The sequence below is a fragment of the Schistocerca gregaria genome, chromosome X (assembly GCF_023897955.1).
Source record: "Schistocerca gregaria isolate iqSchGreg1 chromosome X, iqSchGreg1.2, whole genome shotgun sequence".
NCBI classification, from domain to species: Eukaryota; Metazoa; Arthropoda; class Insecta; order Orthoptera; family Acrididae; genus Schistocerca; species Schistocerca gregaria.
Window position 1 is genome coordinate 549,116,447 of NC_064931.1, and position 18,678 is coordinate 549,135,124.

The 18,678-nt window shown below is 42.4% G+C and overlaps 1 non-coding gene across 1 annotated transcript; it reads left to right on the forward strand.

Annotated features, from left to right (window-relative positions):
* The first annotated feature begins 18,334 nt into the window (after nucleotides 1-18,334).
* Trnas-cga (transfer RNA serine (anticodon CGA)) lies at nucleotides 18,335-18,409 on the forward strand. The gene has a single exon. It is a non-coding gene; the product is annotated as a tRNA-Ser (tRNA).
* Nucleotides 18,410-18,678: the final 269 nt, after the last annotated feature.

The following is an 18,678-nucleotide window of genomic DNA, read 5'->3' on the forward strand; positions in this document are numbered from 1 at the left end:
ACATGCTTCTACACTGTTTTCAATTTGACAACATAATAACAGTAGTCAGGATAACGCATCTCACCAACATCAAAAAGTGAGAGAATCCTATACACAACAATATTAAATATTAACTCTCAGAAAGGATATTAATCCTAAATACAGCAATATTAGAGTTAATTTAGAAGTTTCTTTACAAAATTGTTCCTACTCATACGTTATGATGTTGGTCAGCACTACGAAATTGTCCGATTCCGGCTCAAAGTTTGGTACTATTTAGGATGACAATTAAGTCTACGGTGGATGGTTAGTTATGGGACACATTGAGCAAAAGATTACCCAAGGCCGCTAGAGTTTACAGTGGACGTAAGCTGGTGAACCAACAAAGTTTACGCCTCTGCACGCGGTATTTACCTTAAGCTGCGCCGAGCTGCCGTCTGCTAGGCCGCTCTCTTCCGCTGAAATTCCTCAAAAACAAATCAAACCTTTGCTGACCTTTCCAGCAGAAACTTTCCCTATGTTTCTCGTTATGTGAGAAAACATGTACTCAGCCCTAGCCTTTGTAGGTGGCGATACACAGGCGCATGGTTAAGAGCAGCGTGTATATTATAGTGCCCTCTCAGTTCTCGCAAGAACAATTAACTGGCTGGTTCGTTTCTCCACAGTTGTAGCTAAACTTTGCTACAGCTACGTTCTAGCTGGATTTCAGCCGCTGTGAACGCAGTGTTCACAGAAATTTCTTCTCTGCACCGTACAGAGCGTTAAGCGCTCCATTCTGCACTTGACGCCAGTTCAGAGAAGAGTCCCCACAAATTTATCTCTTGTCTTATTCATGGCCGAACTGCCTCCCCCATCTGGGTTCATTCGTTTTCATGTCATGGTGTTTCCCGACAAATAGGAGCGTTCCTCTTATTTTGTGGAAACTCTCTCTCTCAATCGCCCCTCTATTAAACTGTGTCGAAACTTCAGTATTTTTCTCCTTCCTAGTTCGTTTCCGCCAATCAGACATTTTGTGCCCGTTCTAGACGTTTAAGGCACATTGACCTGCACATGTGTTGCACTCACTGGATACATCATCGAAATGCGTCACTGGTTTTTGTTCGTATCCATTTGAAATTCGAAAAGCAGCTTCCTAAAGCTTTTTCTGTGTCCCTCTGCAGATGTGCCACTACACGCGTTTCTCCCATCTGAGTCACCTGGTCAGGTCATTGACTTTCCGCCTGCCACCCCTTCAACCCCTGCAGCGCGCCTTCACTTCTGCCCTTGTCCCTCTGGCTTTCACACTCAAATGACGCGTGCTGCTTCCTCCGCCTTCTGATAAAATACACGCATTATAGAGGAACAGTATGTTAATTACCGTCGATTGACTGTCATTTCTTTTGGAATTACATACTGGTAGGCAAATTTCCTCATAACCGCCGAATAACGTCAGGTGTCATATTCACCTTCTCATTGCGAATCTGACCCTCATTTATTCTGCCACCTTACATATCCTCCTCCTTCAGCCTTCAATTTTGTGCTGGCTCAATCAGTGGTTGAGAAATAGATTGAAGTCAGTGCATAATTGGTTGCAACTGCTGACTGTAGCAACTGACATATTTAGTGATCAACTTCCTATTTTAATATTCCGTATAACTTAAACAGTGGATCGATTCAGTCTCCTTCTTTCACATCATACTTGATTCTATGTTTACAGCTTAGACCTATTGAGTTACTTTCTTTTTCGTTTAGAATTTAACAATGACTTTAATTTTCTTATCTTTTTTAGAATTCTATTGAACTGATCTGAGGAATTCAATTATAGTTGACTACATTTTAAAATTTTTATTGAAATTCAAACAATGTGAGTATATATTTGTAAATTTGTATCATCTCAAAAATTCCCTTTTTATTTTTGAGACCTCTCCATTTCGTTTAGCTAATTTATGTTAAATGATGATGAAGATTTATTAAGGTTGAGGTAACCTTCATATAGTATTACCCTCCCCTTTTATAATAAATGTTACTTTTCTCTAGCTTCTGTATTACTCATAATCGTAAACATGTTTAATTCTTACAATTAAGCTTTATAAGCTATGACTCAACCTTTTTCATGATTTTACATGCATAATCCTATTTCTGAACCTATTCATATTCCCTAAAAATCTTAATTCTACGCATCATGACTACAAAATTATTAAATTAGACTTTCACAAACATTGAATTTCTAATCCTAATTCTACTTTACAAAATTTACGTTGACATCATGGAATAGCTAATCCCATTCATATTTATCTATCCTATATATTTTAATGAACACACTACACTAGAATCTTAACCCCCAAAAATGTTAATATTAGGTTTTCATCGACTTAAAAACGTTAAAAAATGTAATATAAGAAAATTTTATTGAGCTGTCAAGATAAACTACAAAAAAAAGGTCGACAAAATGATCTATAGGTAACACATAAAAAATTTTACATTCACATATTTTTTTAAAGACAATAAAAATTTAAATCGTTTCCCTTTTGTTCAGATAGTAGTCTATCACAGACAGTTCTTTCTGCTATCTATAGCATGGTTGACTTTTTTCTTCAAGTGTTTCGACGTGTTTCCATCGAACGTGGAATGACGGTCGGCTGTGTGCCTCGCCGTGTCACCGTTGAGCATGGGATGACGCTTGGTGTGCGTCTCGCCGCGTTTCTGTCGAGCATGGCGTGACGATCGGCCCGTGCCTCGTCGTGTTCCCCTTGAGTACGGAATGACGGTCGGCCCGTGTCTCGCCGTGTTCCCATTGAGTACGGAATGACTATAGGCAGAGAGAAAGGTTTCTGATGTAGCCTTTGTTTCACGATGCATATGCCTGTGAAGCTGTTGTATTGGAGATCCATTTCTGGCAGTCTAAACTTTTCCGCTTCAACAATCGTCGATTCCTTATACCGGTTCACCGTTGGTCATTTCGTCTGTAGATTTCCATACGATCTATTTTTCGGTATGACATCTAAAGGTGTTGCAGTTTGTCATAAAGAATATCGAATATTTATGCTGTTAGAACAGTTAAAATGGATTCTCGTTGGTAGTTAAATGCAATAACGGTCTTTTATGAGAAGGGAATTGGAAAGTTTTCTTAATTTCTTCTGGTCCAGGCTCTTCTTTCTTGCAAATCTTTTGCGTTGTGTCTTCTGTTTTTGGTGCTTCGTGCTGTCTTCTTATTTGTGTCTTCGTTCTTCTCTGGACCGGGAATCAGGATTGAAGATCTGTTTAACATCGATATCGTTTATCCGTTCTTATGGCATATTCCTTGCAGTTGTGTACTCATCATTGTAGTCGGTTGTTCAGCTAGATAAGTTGAACAGCCTTCCATCTCTTTCTTGCTCCGTCCCATGTGCAGTTGCGGAATTTTGTATGGTCTGATGACAGTTTCCGCTACTCTGCACAATGAGTTACAAAAACGCATTTCTACTTTTTCCTGTGGTGAATCTAAGCCTCCGCTAGTCGCCTAAATATCGAAATAGACGACAAAGGGATAGAGAAACAATTAAAATCGCTCAAAAGTGGAAATGCCGCTGAACCTGATGGGATACCAGTTCGATTTTACACAGAGTACGTGAAGGAACTTGTCCCACTTCTTGCACCGGTGTACCGTAAGTCTCTAGAAGAGCGTAGCGTTCCAAAGGATTGGAAAAGGGCACAGGTCATCCGCGTTTTCAAGAAGGGACGTCGAACAGCTGTGGAGAACTATAGACCTATATCTCTAACGTCGATCACTTGTAGAATTTTGGAACGAGTATTATCTTCGAGCATAATGACTTTTCTGGAGACCAGAAATTTACTCTGTAGGAATCAGCATGGGTTTCTAAAAACACAATCGTGTGAAACCCAGTTCGCGCTATTCGTCCACGAGACTCACAGGGCCATAGATAAGAGTTCCCAAGTAGACGCCGTGTTTCTTGACTTCCGCAAGGCGTTCGATACAGTTCCCCACAATCGTTTAATGAACAAAGTAAGAGCATATAGACTATCGGACCAGTTGTGTGATTGGATTGAAGAGTTCCTAGATAACAGAACGCAACATGTCATTCTCAATGGAGAGAAGTCTTCCGAAGTAAGAGTGATTTCAGTTGTGTCGCAGGGGAGTGTTGTAGGACCGTTGCTATTCACAATATACATTAATGACCTTGTGGATAACATCGGAAGTTAATGAGGCTTTTTGCGGATGACGCTGTAGTATATCGAGAGGTTGTTACAATGGAAAATTGTACTGAAATGAAGGAGAATGTGCAACGAATTGGCGCATGGTGCTGGGAATGGCAATGGAATCTCAATGTAGACAAGTGCAGTGCGCTGCGAATACATAGAAAGAAAATTCCTGTATCATTTAGCTACAAAATAGCAGGTCAGCAACTGGAAGCAGTTAATTCCATAAATTATCTGGGAGTACGCATTAGGAGTGATTTAAAATGGAATGATCATATAAAGTTGATCGTCGGTAAAGCAGCTGCCAGACTGAGATTCATTGGAAGAATCCTAAGGAAATGCAATCCGAAAACAAAGGAAGTTGGTTACAGTACACTTGTTCGTCCACTTCTAAATTATTGCTCAGCAGTGTGGGATCCGTACCAGATAGGGTTGATAGAAGAGATAGAGAAGATCCAACGGAGAGCAGCGCGCTTCGTTACAGGGTCATTTAGTAATCGCGAAAGCGTTACGGAGATGATAGATAAACTCCTGTGAAAGACTTTGCAGAAGAGACGCTCAGTAGCTCAGTACGGACCTTTGTTGAAGTTTCGAGAACATACCTTCACCGAGGAGTCAAGCAGTATATTGCTTCCTCCTAGCGAAGAGACCATGAGGATAAAACCAGAGATATTAGAGCCCACACGGAGGCATACCGACAATCTTTCTTTCCACGAACAATACGAGACTAGAATAGAAGGGATAACCGATAGAGGTACTCAAAGTACCCTCCGCCACACACCGTAGGGTGACTTTCGCAGTATGGATGTAGATGTAGATGTAGAAGTGTCGAAGACTTTCGCAAAACCATTATTATTACGCTTGTGTCTGACTTTCGAATGAATAAAGCTCACGTCAGGGTACATGTTGAGGAGTCATCCTCCAGGAACCTTGTTTCCACCAAGTCATCTTCTTATGTTATCTCTTAAGCTGACAAATCAGGCATTCACGCTCAGTGTGCCTTCATCTGACACCTAACCACTCTCCTCAGTCTCGTCATCGATCTGGCCTCGATGATGCTGCACCTTGGCTGCTGACTTCATATCTAATGCAGAATTTCTCCCTTATATGATAATCTTACTTTCCTTACATCCTTACCTATTTTCTGTTTCCTAAGTTATTTGTCTTATATTATTGTAATCCCTACTCCCTTAGATTACGCTATCAACTTTTCTAATATTAAACAGTTTTGTTATATGACTTTACAAAAAGTATCATTAGTTTTATCAAGTACATTTTCCTTTTATTAGCTTCCTCCTTTTTTCTCTTTTAACTTAATTCTACCAAAAGATAAAGGTCATGGTTTCCTCATCTTCATCACGATCGATAGCAAGAGTGAGATTGATGGTGACGACGGTTAATAGGTTAGTGAATTTCACATTATTACATCCTCTTTTATTTTTCTAATTACAAGAATATTATGCTGTTTTGAAAACTTTGCACCTTGACTCCGAATCCAGAGTCTTTTTCTCTGTAATCTCTTCTTTTTGTCCTTAGCTGCAACAGAACTTCAATATACACATTAACTGTACTATTGCCTTTCAAAATATATTGATCTGTTTTATAGTTTCTAAAGTCTTGCTGATGTTGTACTTATCCCTTCCTCCTTTTTTCTCGATAGCAAACTTTTACATTCCTATCTTCCCTCATCATACTCTTCCATATAAAAACCTTTTGTGGGTTAACCTGACATCCTACTGTTTTACCTCCTTCCACGAAATAACATATTTCTTGCTTAGCTTAATATTTCAATTCTCTTACCGACGTCTTATACTTTTTTCCCTCATATTTCTATTTGAATATCAGATTGTGATACCTTCTACAAATCCTAGATGCTTCACATATTTCCCAAAATATCTCTTGAATTATTTGTTCACCGTCCTCGACAGAACAACATTAAAATGCCTATCTCCTTTTCCCCTAATCGTCTATTTCCTACCTACTTCTTCACTTCTTTTCTTGCATAAAAATCAACTTCCTCCTCCTTCACACTACGTCTTTAAGAGAGAATCTACTACTATTTCGTTAAACTATCCACTTGCTGATCACTATTTTTCTCCTTACGTTCAACTCCTTTGCCAGAATACATTTCGTTTGTAGAAGAGTTACTTTAGTTGTTACTTTCCTGTCTTTTCATCATCATTATTTTTTTAACTTCTTACGAAATTTATTTTATATAGTTAACTGAGATAAGTACAAGTAAAAAGTTTTATATTTGTGGATTTTGCTCTCTTTCCTTCTCTCTGATATCAGGACATTTAATACAACTAAATTCTCGAGTGGAGTTACTCTGATTTCTTATGTCTAACCTTCGTATATAGAAAAGAATTTTACTTTTAACGCTGTAACCTTCCTATCGTTTGGTGCTAATTTACAAAATGTCGATGTTTTACTTTAGTTACTGGTGGGGTTGACTTATAACTTAGGTATCACTATTGTTATCAATGATGCTTTATCCTCATGGCGTATTTCTCCCTCCTTTTCGTATAAATACGCTATATCTTTTACAATTTGATCCTCATCGGTCTTTGTACTTCTGTCGTTTCTGACACCTGTTCCTCATCATCATCGGTCGATTCCCAGTCAATTGAATCTCCTTATTCCACCTCAGTTACACTATGTCGGTGATTGCTGCGCAAACACTTTCTCCACGTACGCGTACACCATAGTTACTCTACCATTCAAACATTGGGGCTACACTCGTTTGGTGTGAGACGTTCCCAGAGGGGGGGGGGGGGGGGGGGGCGGTCCACTGGGGGCCGAACCGCACAATAACCCTTGGTTCGGTGTGGGATGGCAGTGGGGTGAGTAGACTGCTGTAGTGAACCACTGATGAGTACGGCGCGGGCGAATCCTCTCTAGGTTATCAGTTCCATACAATGCAATGCAATACAACAACTCATACTCTATTCTGTTTTGTGTTTCTGTGGACCAGTATTCGAAACTGACCTTCATTCATTCTGCCACCTTACAACTGCGCCATATCGACCATATTCAGTCAAAAAGTACGCCAGAGCATAATGCAGTTCTAACAGGCCTTGCCGCAGGCAGGCAATACATTATGCGTTGCAAAGAAAAACATGGTCGACAGGCATTATGAAGCAGAGCCAGCTGGGTGCGATATAGCAAGAGCTTCAATACGGTAGCGGAAAAACGGAAGCTGTTCCTCACTTGCCTTCGTGGAAATGCTTAGAGAACGTGCCTTCAGTCCTAAGAAAACATAGTCTGGAACGTATACTCAGCCATTCCTGTACTAAAATATTCTTGGCTCGGTATTGCGGCCTACATCACGAGCGTTTCACACCTGGATGGACATCCGGGAACGCAGCGTGTGATCTGCTGTTCGATCACTGGGCAGCGTTCCCCGAGTCATGACGGCAGCCGCTGCCAGAGCAGAGTGCCTCTCATTGCTGGACGGAGGTCACGACCACTTTCGCAATACTGTCAGCTGCGCTGCCACACTGTCATCATGGACATAGCTGGTGGCATTGCTGACAGCAGATTTTGAGTGACGCCATACTTGGGGCACCTCTTTGCGCTGTCGGTAATGCAGGACATCTATTGTTTCACATGAGAGGCAACTTGACGCCTCCCTCAAGCCGTTCCTGATGTACTACAGCTGAGGGCCAGAATAAGGAAGTTAATTAAACGAATCTACTGTCATCCTGACATCTCATTTCACTCTCTACTGCTGAAAATCTATGGGTCATGTAACACTAACGTCAGATTATTGACGTCACCTTCTTAGAGCAACGTCTGAACCTACAGGCTACGGTATAGTGAGGACAAAAAAATTTGATTGTATTTTGGTCATGGAGGAAAGGTTTGACGGTCATGCATTTTGTAAAGTAGATTTTAATGTACATAGGAAACTAATAGATCTGTCTTGTTTTAGAGGTAATGGAAGTCACGATTCGAAAGTGCCTGTTAGATGTGCATGGGTTAACCTTGAGGGCTACTCAGCGTCATGTATCGAATCAGTTCCAGTAAAATGTTATACAAGTAGCCAATAGGGGCGTATGGCTAGGCAATGTCGGTAGTCGAGGTGGCTCATGATTAGACGTAAGATTTAAGTTATGTATTTTGTTTTCTTGTCTTGTAAATGTCAGTTCTCAAAATGAGTGTTGTCAAGGACAAAGCTTCAACAAACTGGAGATGCAATGTGTGTTGAAGCTGGAATCAGTAGAAATATTAACAGCGGATAATACCGAAATGTGTGGGTTGGTGGATTCTCGAGAGTCACTTAGGGGTGTAGAATTCTCAGTCGCAAGCTTAATCGCCCCTTTTTGTGGCCAGGGAACCGAAGATGTGCAGGCCTTTGTGGGAGACATCGGAAATCTGTTTGAGATGGAAGGAATTATTGAGTGTTTGCCGAAATTGAGACTAACAGAGAAAGCTAAAACTTCTGTAGGGCATACAAAGCCACAGCATTGAAATAAGGGTTATTTCAGAGATATATTAAACGAAATAGTGATAGATACTATAGGGAACAATTATGAGTAATCGCTAAGTGAAATATGGAAACTGTGGAGCAATTTGCGGATAGGATAATGAAAATTAATGGAAGTGCTATGAATTAAGACAGGAAGCTGCAGTCAACAGAATTATTTTGGAAGGAGCTGTGCAGAGAGCTCCCGATGTTTTTTAAGAGGGTTGCATGTGGAAATGGCAAGACATATACAGGCAGGAGGCCTGATCGGTTCCGACTGGAATGCAAGGTAAACGGACAGTGTTTGCAGCTGATATAAAATGTTTCATGTGTGGACGATCGGGATGTGCAAGTAGGCAGTGTCGCTAGCCTCAAGGTAATGTGAATAAAATAATAGGAAGTAATAGGTTTAGAAGTAGAGGACCGGGGAAGAATAAGGCGTTAAACGCCAATAGGAACCCCAGATCCTCCTACGGTCATTCCCAGTAAGACTGGATGCTGCGAAATCGTATACAAAGATGGATTGTCCAATAAGAGGCTTAGTTGGTAAATAGGGTTGCAGGATATTATTGAACACAGAAGCGCACATGTGGGTTGCCAGGAGTGATCTGGTGAAACATAGGCATTGGGACAGATTGTGTGGAGTGCGGGGTAAAGATTTCACACCATTAGGATCAGTAGGCATGGACGTGTACCTGGATATGGTTCAATGTAAACAATGTGGAGAGATTGTACCACTTTTGAGTGAGTACATCTGTTACGAAAAGAAACATTATCACGAATGAAACATTCCACAGTCATTATAAATAGCAACAATTGGCCAAAGAATTTTCCATCTGCGACTAAGTGCAATAAGTACGTACGACAACGTAATATTCTAAGGACCTCATACAGCAAAACTCCAGCGTGCTTTTTAGGCAAAACCCTCTGCATCTTGTAACTATTCCTCAGTCGTTTCCCCACTCTCCCTGCAGCCCAGTCTGGAGACACAACTGAATGCAGTAGCAACAGCCCCATCCTTCTTCCAGTTTCATATGATGTGGATTCTTCCTAATTTTCCTCATAAGAAACACCATTTTAACTGCTCATACTGTCTTACCTCGTGTTGCAGGAGAAAGCTTCATATGGCGCTGGCTTTACACATTCTACACTGCTGCAGAGGTATGACAGCATGTTCTCCTGTTTCTCCACGGAATGCAAAAGGCCCAAGATATCGTGTTCTCAGACTTCCCACCAGTCTCGATTTAAATTGGTCAATCACATGGACAATGCAGCAGGGAAGGGGAGGGGTGGGGGTTAAGGACTTAGGAAGAGTTACAAGATGGAGAGGGACTATCTAAGAAACCACGCCCGAGTTTTTCTGTAAGGGGTCCTTAGCAGATAGGTTCCAAATGGTCACTCCTTTCGAGATGTGAGAATGCCACGAATATGATTCACCACTGGCTGCAATCATTAAAAGATGTTTACACACGATGCAACGAACGTATGTCGATGTATGGATAGACTTCATTCAAAATAGCAGAAAGCATTTCTACTAGAAAGAGTAACATTATAGATCTAAAAGCCAGTATACTGCTCACAGGATTTTGCACATTTATTATGACCCAACATAAGGTGGCGTTTTTTAAGTAGTTCCTCATATAGCACTACATCTACCATACGTGATCATTCTCAGTCAACCATCATCCTCCATCGCCTATAAGGCCGTGGATATACTGCAGAGCCTCTCTGACACTGTCTACACGCTATTAAGATAGAATGTCTACAAATACTGTTTGTTAACTTGGGAAATATCTAACAGTGGCAAGAGGGAGTTGCAAATATCGGCTTAATACTATGTTCCTTAGCCAAATTTCTTGTTAAATTAGGTGATGAGGGTGATTTTATTACAAGCTGACACCGCTGGTGACATGCACCAGCACTTTCGGTCTGTTAATACACAAGCCGCGATCTATTTGCAATGTCGCAGCATTTCTATGGAAGAACGCTTGATTCGCCTGCAATGCCATACCTCGGTTTATAAATGATTTATAGTTTTTAACATGGATATTGTTAGCGATACTTGTGTGTACCAGTAGAACCCTATCTGACGGGAAACCACTTTATGCAGTCAGACAGGTGAGGCGATACGTTAATAGGCACGCAGTTCGATTAAAAACCGCTGCTGACGAAGGGTGTAAAAAGACTTCTCGAAATCCAAAAATATGGAATCAGTTTGACATTCTCCGTCGAAAATAGTCATTACTTCAAGTAAACAATCAGCTAAATGTGTTTCACAAGTACGATATCTTCTGAATCCGTGTTGTGTATTTGTCAATAAATCGCTTTCTTCGAGGTAATGCATTTTGTTCGAACGCAGAATCTGTCATGAAAATCGACGTTAGTGATATGGGTCTGTAATTAAGTGGATTAGTCCAATTTCCTTTCCTAAGTGTTAGCGTGGTCTGTGAAACTTTCCAGGCTTTGGGTTCGGATCTTTCGACGAGAGAGTCGTTGTATATGATTGCTAATTATGGATTTATTGCTGCAGTATTCTCTGAAAGGAACTATTAGTCCGTTCAGATGGTGCTCAGATAGGTGAAATAGCGGAATGTGTTGTAGAAGTTTTATTGAGAACTGTTATCTATGTTTTTGAGGGTGCTGAATCTGAATTTTGAGACTCCCACCAAAATTTCGACCAGGAGAGGGCTCAAAAATGAAAAGAAAAGCAAAAAAAGGTCTCTCTTATAACTAGGAAACGACACAATTTTCGGAATAGCTGACTATCTTTGAAAGTACAGTGGATATAATTTCCCCCAAACTAGGTTTCAGTGACTTGTTTTGCCAGACCAACCGTATGGCGTGTAGTTAGGGCGATTTCAATGCTGAGGTGAAGAGTCATCTTAAGACTTGCTAATCTCCCGCCTCCCCCTCTCCTGCGCTTTTACTGTACTTTGTTGCACATCCATTGCCTAATTTTATCCTCCAGTAGTGCCTCGATGTTATTGGAGCGGATGGTAGTTGATACCGGCTGTTTATAATTAAAGTTCAGATACTCACGGAGGTCCAGTGGGCGGTAACAGCTAAGCTTGGTAGATATGCTGATGCTCGAACGCGAACCATGTTTGCGTAAAAGAGTTAGAACCAGTCTTTGCCACCATGTGGAAATCCGGCATTGTGCAGCATCTCGTCTATGTCTCCGGTTCTCAGAATGAACAAATTGTGTAAGCGGCAGTTAATAGTGGAATAGTTGGAAGAACAAGGAGTGCTTGATATCAGTGTTACTGGACAAATTTTCCAAAGCCGTCATAGCTTCCAAGCAAGTTATGGAAGATGCTGATGCCTTGATCTTTAAAACTGCACTACCTTCGGCCGGCACATAGTCTACTTCGTAGTTGTTGAATAAGACTTGGACTTACTCGTCATCTTGACGGGCTTCGGTCAGCATACTAATGCATTATTGATGAAACCAGGGAGAGGTAAAATCCCATTGCACTTTTACTCGTCTCGGCAAACTGACCACCCCGCCCAAGAAAATATCCTGTTTTCCCATGAAGTCAGTGGCTGTGACATTACTTCAGCTCTTTACAACAAGGGAAAAGTGAAATGCATTACTACACTGAAGAAAACATCTGAACTACAGTAGGACATAGAATTATTTAAAGATCTAAATGCGTCAATGACGCCATAGTTGAATGTGGAAAGCGATTCCTTATTAAGCTATATGGTGGTGTAAGCCTCAGTCTCTAAATCACATCCGATACAGAGGCTACATCGAATCAGAATTCAGAACAATTGACAATGTCACTTCTCTGCCGCCAGCTGGAGATGCTGCTAGCCACATTATTCTTACAACGTACCACCAGATGCAATAGTGGCTGGAAAAAATAAAAATCCCGAGAAATGGTGTTGCACGAGATTCAAGGAGCGCCACTCTGTTATTCGAAAGTATATCACATGCAGATGCAAATCTAGGTGTAGTTGATACACTTATAGCTACTGAAAAACAGGCGTCCCTGCTCGATGCACTGCATCAATGGCCATATATTTTGCAATAGTGTCTTCCACTTCGATTCGCAAGACGTTGCGGAACAGTGTTGTAAGTAGAAGAAGAACAGGAGACTCAAACGCGGAATATTACAGAAGAATGTAAGTCATATTTCACAGTGTTATTTAATTCCCCGATGTGAAATATCATTACATCATCATTTTAGCAATCACTGTACGTTGGCTTAAATTTATTATAAATGTGTAGGTAAATACACTGAAGCGCCAAAGAAACTGGTATAGGCATGCGTATTGAAATACAGAGATATGTGAACAGGCAGAATACGGCGCTGCGGTCTGCAACGCCTATATAAGACAATTGTCCGGCACAGTTGTTAGATAGGTTACTGACGCTACAAAGGCAGGTTATGAAGATTGATGTGAGCTTGAACGTGGTGTTCTAGTCGGCGCACGAGCGATGGCACACAGCATCCCCGAGAGAGCGATGAAGTGGGGATTTTCCCGTCGACCATTTCACAAGTGTACCGTGAATATCAGGAATCCGGTAGAACACCAAATCTCCAACATCGCTTCGGCCAAAAAAAGATCCTGCAAGAACGGGAGCAACGATGACTGAAGAGAATCTTTCAACTTGATGAAGTGCAACCCTTTCGAAAATTGCTGCAGATTTCAATGCTGGGCCATCAAAAAGTGTCAGCGTGCGAATCATCCAACGCAGCATCATCGATAAGGGCCTTCGGAGCCGAAGGCCCCCTTGTTCTCTTGATGACTGCACGACACAAAGCTTTACTCCTCGCCTGGGCCCGTCAAGACCGACATTGGACTTTTGATGAATGGAAACATGTTGCCTGGTCGGCGGGTCTCGTTTCAAACTGTATCAAAAATGGTTCAAATGGCTCTGAGCACTATGGGACTTAACATCTGAGGTCATCAGTCCCCTGGAACTTAGAACTACTTAAACCTAACTAACCTTAGGACATCACCCACATCCATGCCCAAGGCAGGATTCGAACCTGTGACCGTAGCAGTCACGCGGTTCCAAACTGAAGCGCCTAGAACCGCTCGGCCACTCAAACTGTATCGAGCAGATGGACGTGTATAGTAGGGAGAGAACCTCATGAATCTATGGACCCTGCATGTCAGCAGAGGACTGTTCAAGCTGATGGAGGCTCTATATCGGTGTGGCGCATGTGCAGTTGGAGTGATACTGGACCCTTGATGCGGCTAGACACGACTCTTGACAGGTGGTATCTGCATCATCCATGTCCATTGTGCATTCCGACGGACGTGGGCAATAACACCAGGTCATGCCACACCCCACACTCTCAGAATTGCTAGAGTGTGTCTCCAGGAACCATCTTCTCAGTTTAAACAAGTCGCTGGCCACCAAAATACGCCAAACATGAACATTATTGAGCATATCTGTGATGCCTTGACACGTGCTGTTCAGAAGAGATCTCTACCCCCTCGTACTCTTACGGATTTATGGACAACCGTGCAGGACTCATGGTGTTAATGACCTCCAGCACTACTTTAGACATTAGTCGAGTCCATGACACGTCGTGTTGCGGCACTTCTGCGTGCTCACGGGGGCCCTACGCAATATTACGCAGGTGTACCAGTTTCTATGGCTCTTCAGAGTAATTATTTAGCTATTACCTGGTGTGAACAGAAATTAGTCATCTGCTACATAGCTGTAACATACCCATATATATTCTCATTTTGTAGACAAATCAAGTAAAGAAGAGGGCAGTGGTGCACGAAGTATCAGGAGGTGGAAACTTCTTTATTTTATTAATAATAATTATCATATTATCAAGTTAATATTACCGAATGCCAAATGACGTATAATTATTATGTAATTTACATACGGTATTTGAACACCTTCTGACTGTAGGCATTAAGAAAGATGTCGTTTGGCCGTTTGAATGAACACCATAACACACTGAAGAATGAGGAGTTGGATTTTGGTGGTGGCTAACGCTAACTTCATCACGCGCTACACGCCGTACGGTTGGTCTCACGAAAAATATCACTAAGGGCTATATTTGAGAAATTTATCCTCTTTATTTTCAGAATTAGTTAACTTTGCCCAAAATTGCGTTTCAAAAAGCAAAAAGCAGAAAGCTCCAAAAAAATCGCAGTTATTCGTTATGATGAATTCCCGGGCCGAAGTTTTAATGGGACATTGAAAATTTGGATTCGGCACCCTCAAAAACTTATAGAAAGCTTGTCAAAGAATCTTCTACAAATTCTTCCAATCAAGATCATCATTTGATGACTGTAACTGGTACACTACCTCAACCAAAGACCTTACTTTTATTATATAATTTAAGCTGCTTCGATACACCGAGGGTATCTATGTCAAAGAGACTGAAGTTAGCACTTATTCTTCAGTGCAATTCTGCAATATTTACTCATTGGTAAGGGAATGTCGAAAATTCGAGTTCAGTAACTCTACTTTACTGGCACCGTCATCAGTGATGATTCTGATTTTCAGAGAATTTTTCGGTAAGATATTTCAATTATATATGATACGGAGAAAAGTAAAACAACTACCATATCCGATTGTTTCTTGTCAATTTGAGTAGATTATATTTCTTTTCTGACTGAACGATTAGGGGAATGTTAACATGGTACGTGCATTATGTAATTAATATTATGTGTAGTTGTATAAGAACAGTAATAGTTACGTTCTATTGTCAATAATTGAAACAGCATAGCACAACAGAGGGAGCAGATTTTAGTGATAACGCTTGTTTATAGCTTCCACTCGTAATATAGTAATATGAAAAAAAATTGAAGAACCCATTATGAGAGGAGGAAACGAAATGAAATTTGATGGATTGGGAAGGTATGTGATGTTACTTCAGTGATTACAGATTCGAGTCAAATTTACAACGAACTTGGTAGTATGAGCCGATTTATCGGTATGACTTTGCACTCCTTCTAGCCTCGATTCTTACACTGATTCGTTTTCTAAAGGACGTCATAAATCCGTTTTATTCTCTCCTAAGGCAAGCTGGCCCACAAATTTTGCAACTGGTAACTTATGTCCCCTATATGGAACTGGGACGTCCGAGCTGATACAACACATACTTTACCGGGAATCTTCCTTGCCACAGCAGTACCTCACTATCACGCAGAGATTTCATAGAGACTGGCAAAACGATTCTGTAACACGAGAAGACGTGAGGAAACCGGATGCTCCTGACGTTCCGTTGCCCCGTCAGAGTAACCTCCGTCACTACCAGCCGTTACCCGATGTCATTCCTTCGTAGCCCGCCCCCCACCCTCTCCCCATACACACAGTTACACCAGGAGTAACGCCGCTGTGCCTCTGCAGAACATTTGAATTATGAGGCCTCTACCCAGGTCACCATCATACTCGCTGATGATGGGCATCGGGGATAGTACAGAACAGCGATTCATCGCTGGACACGGTGCAAAGCCATTTGGTAGCAGTCCATGCTTCATGGTGACGACACCACCCCCAAGGTAAACACCTGTAATGTGACGCTAATAGTAACCTACGTGTGAGACATCAGTCCCGTAGTCCGGCTGCTGTTAGCTACCGACCAATGGTGTGGCATGATACACAATGCTGAGAGTTCATTACCTGTTCTCGGAAGGCAGGCGCACATGTGAAGGGGTTACATTGTACTTGGTGCATGATATAACAATCCTCCACTGTCGTATTTATACGTGGACAACCGAAACCTTAACGATGAGTATGCCTGCCCTCACGTTTCCGCGCCGTCCTACATCGGTCCACAGTCACATACAAATGTTACAAAAATCTGGATATTGCATGATTCTACCAGCTGGTAAAATGGAGGCCCACAATGTTTCCCATTTCAAACTGTTCCATGTGCTGATAACGTTATGCCGGCCGCGGTGGTCTCGCGGTTCTAGGCGCGCAGTCCGGAACCGTGCGACTGCTACGGGCGCAGGTTCGAATCCTGCCTCGGGCGTGGATGTGTGTGATGTCCTTAGGTTAGTTAGGTTTAAGTAGTTGTAAGTTCTAGGGGACTAATGACCACAGCAGTTGAGTCCCATAGTGCTCAGAGCCATTGATAACGTTATCTCACATGAATTCACGACATATCCGTGTTCTTCACATTAATTACTCAATATCTGACGGTTTCTACCCCCTTATATACCCTACCAGGCCTTGTAACAACACTAAACATGAATGCACTCTGGTGGCCGTCCTGTCAGTTGCAGAGAATAGAAACAGTACTCTTTCACATACCCGCCGATGGTGTACATGTTTACGAAATTAAATTGACATTCGAACGTGAATTCTGGGTGCTCCACCTTTTTGTTGGCGGGGTACCTCTGTAAACCTACGCATATACTCAACGCTTCACTGAAATATATACGAGGGAGTGTGGGCCAACGAATGCTTTCATATGCAGAATTTTGCTTTCATTCCCATTCGGACATGGAACGCTGCATGTACCGTTTTTGATTGTCTCTATTTGAGCAGAAATTAGATTAATATTTTCTTCCCAATCTCTACGGAAAGTTGGTGGCTTACGTATGTACAGACTGGAGAAAAATTGTGTCACGAAATTTTAACCCTGGATAGCTGATGTCAGTAGGAACCAAAATTACTGATATTTTGTAGGTCGACAACGCACCATTTTTAAACTACGGAAACCTTCGCGCTCCGATTGGCCGCGAGATTGCCCTGTTGCCGGATGTTCTGCACAACGCACGACCGCGAATGCTTCGCTTGCCGTACTTCGCGATGTATCCAAAGCGGCCCGCACGCTAGGTGGTATTCGACACGTGTGCGAATCACGTTGGGGCAGTGTGAACCGACAAGCATAGGGGTGCCCGTCAACCGACGAACGGAAACAGGACAATGCCATGGCCAATCGGAGCGCGTGGCGCCAAGTTTCCTAGTCTAAAAAATGGTGCGTTTTCGACCGGCACAACATTAGTAAATCTGGTTGCTACTGGCATCAACTATCTAGCGTTAAAATTTCGTGACACAATTGTCCTCCACCCTGTATAATATGTATAAACTGAGCTGCAAACAGTACGGCGTAGAAATTGGTGAGACTGGCTGGTATGTTGCAGGGTCCTAAGATCAAATCCCACCAACAGCTGTTGCTAGAAATTTAGCATTTCCAGAATGAGAATTTCACTCTGCAGCGGAGTGTGCGCTGATATGAAACTTCCTGGCAGATTAAAACTGTGTTCGCGACCGAGACTCGAACTCGGGACCTTTGCCTTTCGCGGGCAAGTGCTCTACCAACTGAGCTACCGAAGCACGACTCACGTCCGGTACTCACAGCATTACTTCTGCCAGTATCCGTCTCCTACCTTCCAAACTTTACAGAAGCTCTTCTGCGAACCTTGCAGAACTAGCACTCCTGAAAGAAAGGATATTGCGGAGACATGGCTTAGCCACAGCCTGGGGGATGTTTCCAGAATGAGAATTTCACTCTGCAGCGGAGTGTGCGCTGATATGAAACTTCCTGGCAGATTAAAACTGTGTTCCCGACCGAGACTCGAACTCGGGACCTTTGCCCTTCGCGGGCAAGTGCTCTACCAACTGAGCTACCGAAGCACGACTCACGTCCGGTACTCACAGCATTACTTCTGCCAGTATCCGTCTCCTACCTTCCAAACTTTACAGAAGCTCTTCTGCGAACCTTGCAGAGACGGATACTGGCAGAAGTAATGCTGTGAGTACCGGACGTGAGTCGTGCTTCGGTAGCTCAGTTGGTAGAGCACTTGCCCGCGAAAGGCAAAGGTCCCGAGTTCGAGTCTCGGTCGGGAACACAGTTTTAATCTGCCAGGAAGTTTCATATCAGCGCACACTCCGCTGCAGAGTGAAATTCTCATTCTGGAAACATCCCCCAGGCTGTGGCTAAGCCATGTCTCCGCAATATCCTTTCTTTCAGGAGTGCTAGTTCTGCAAGGTTCGCAGAAGAGCTTCTGTAAAGTTTGGAAGGTAGGAGACGGATACTGGCAGAAGTAATGCTGTGAGTACCGGACGTGAGTCGTGCTTCGGTAGCTCAGTTGGTAGAGCACTTGCCCGCGAAGGGCAA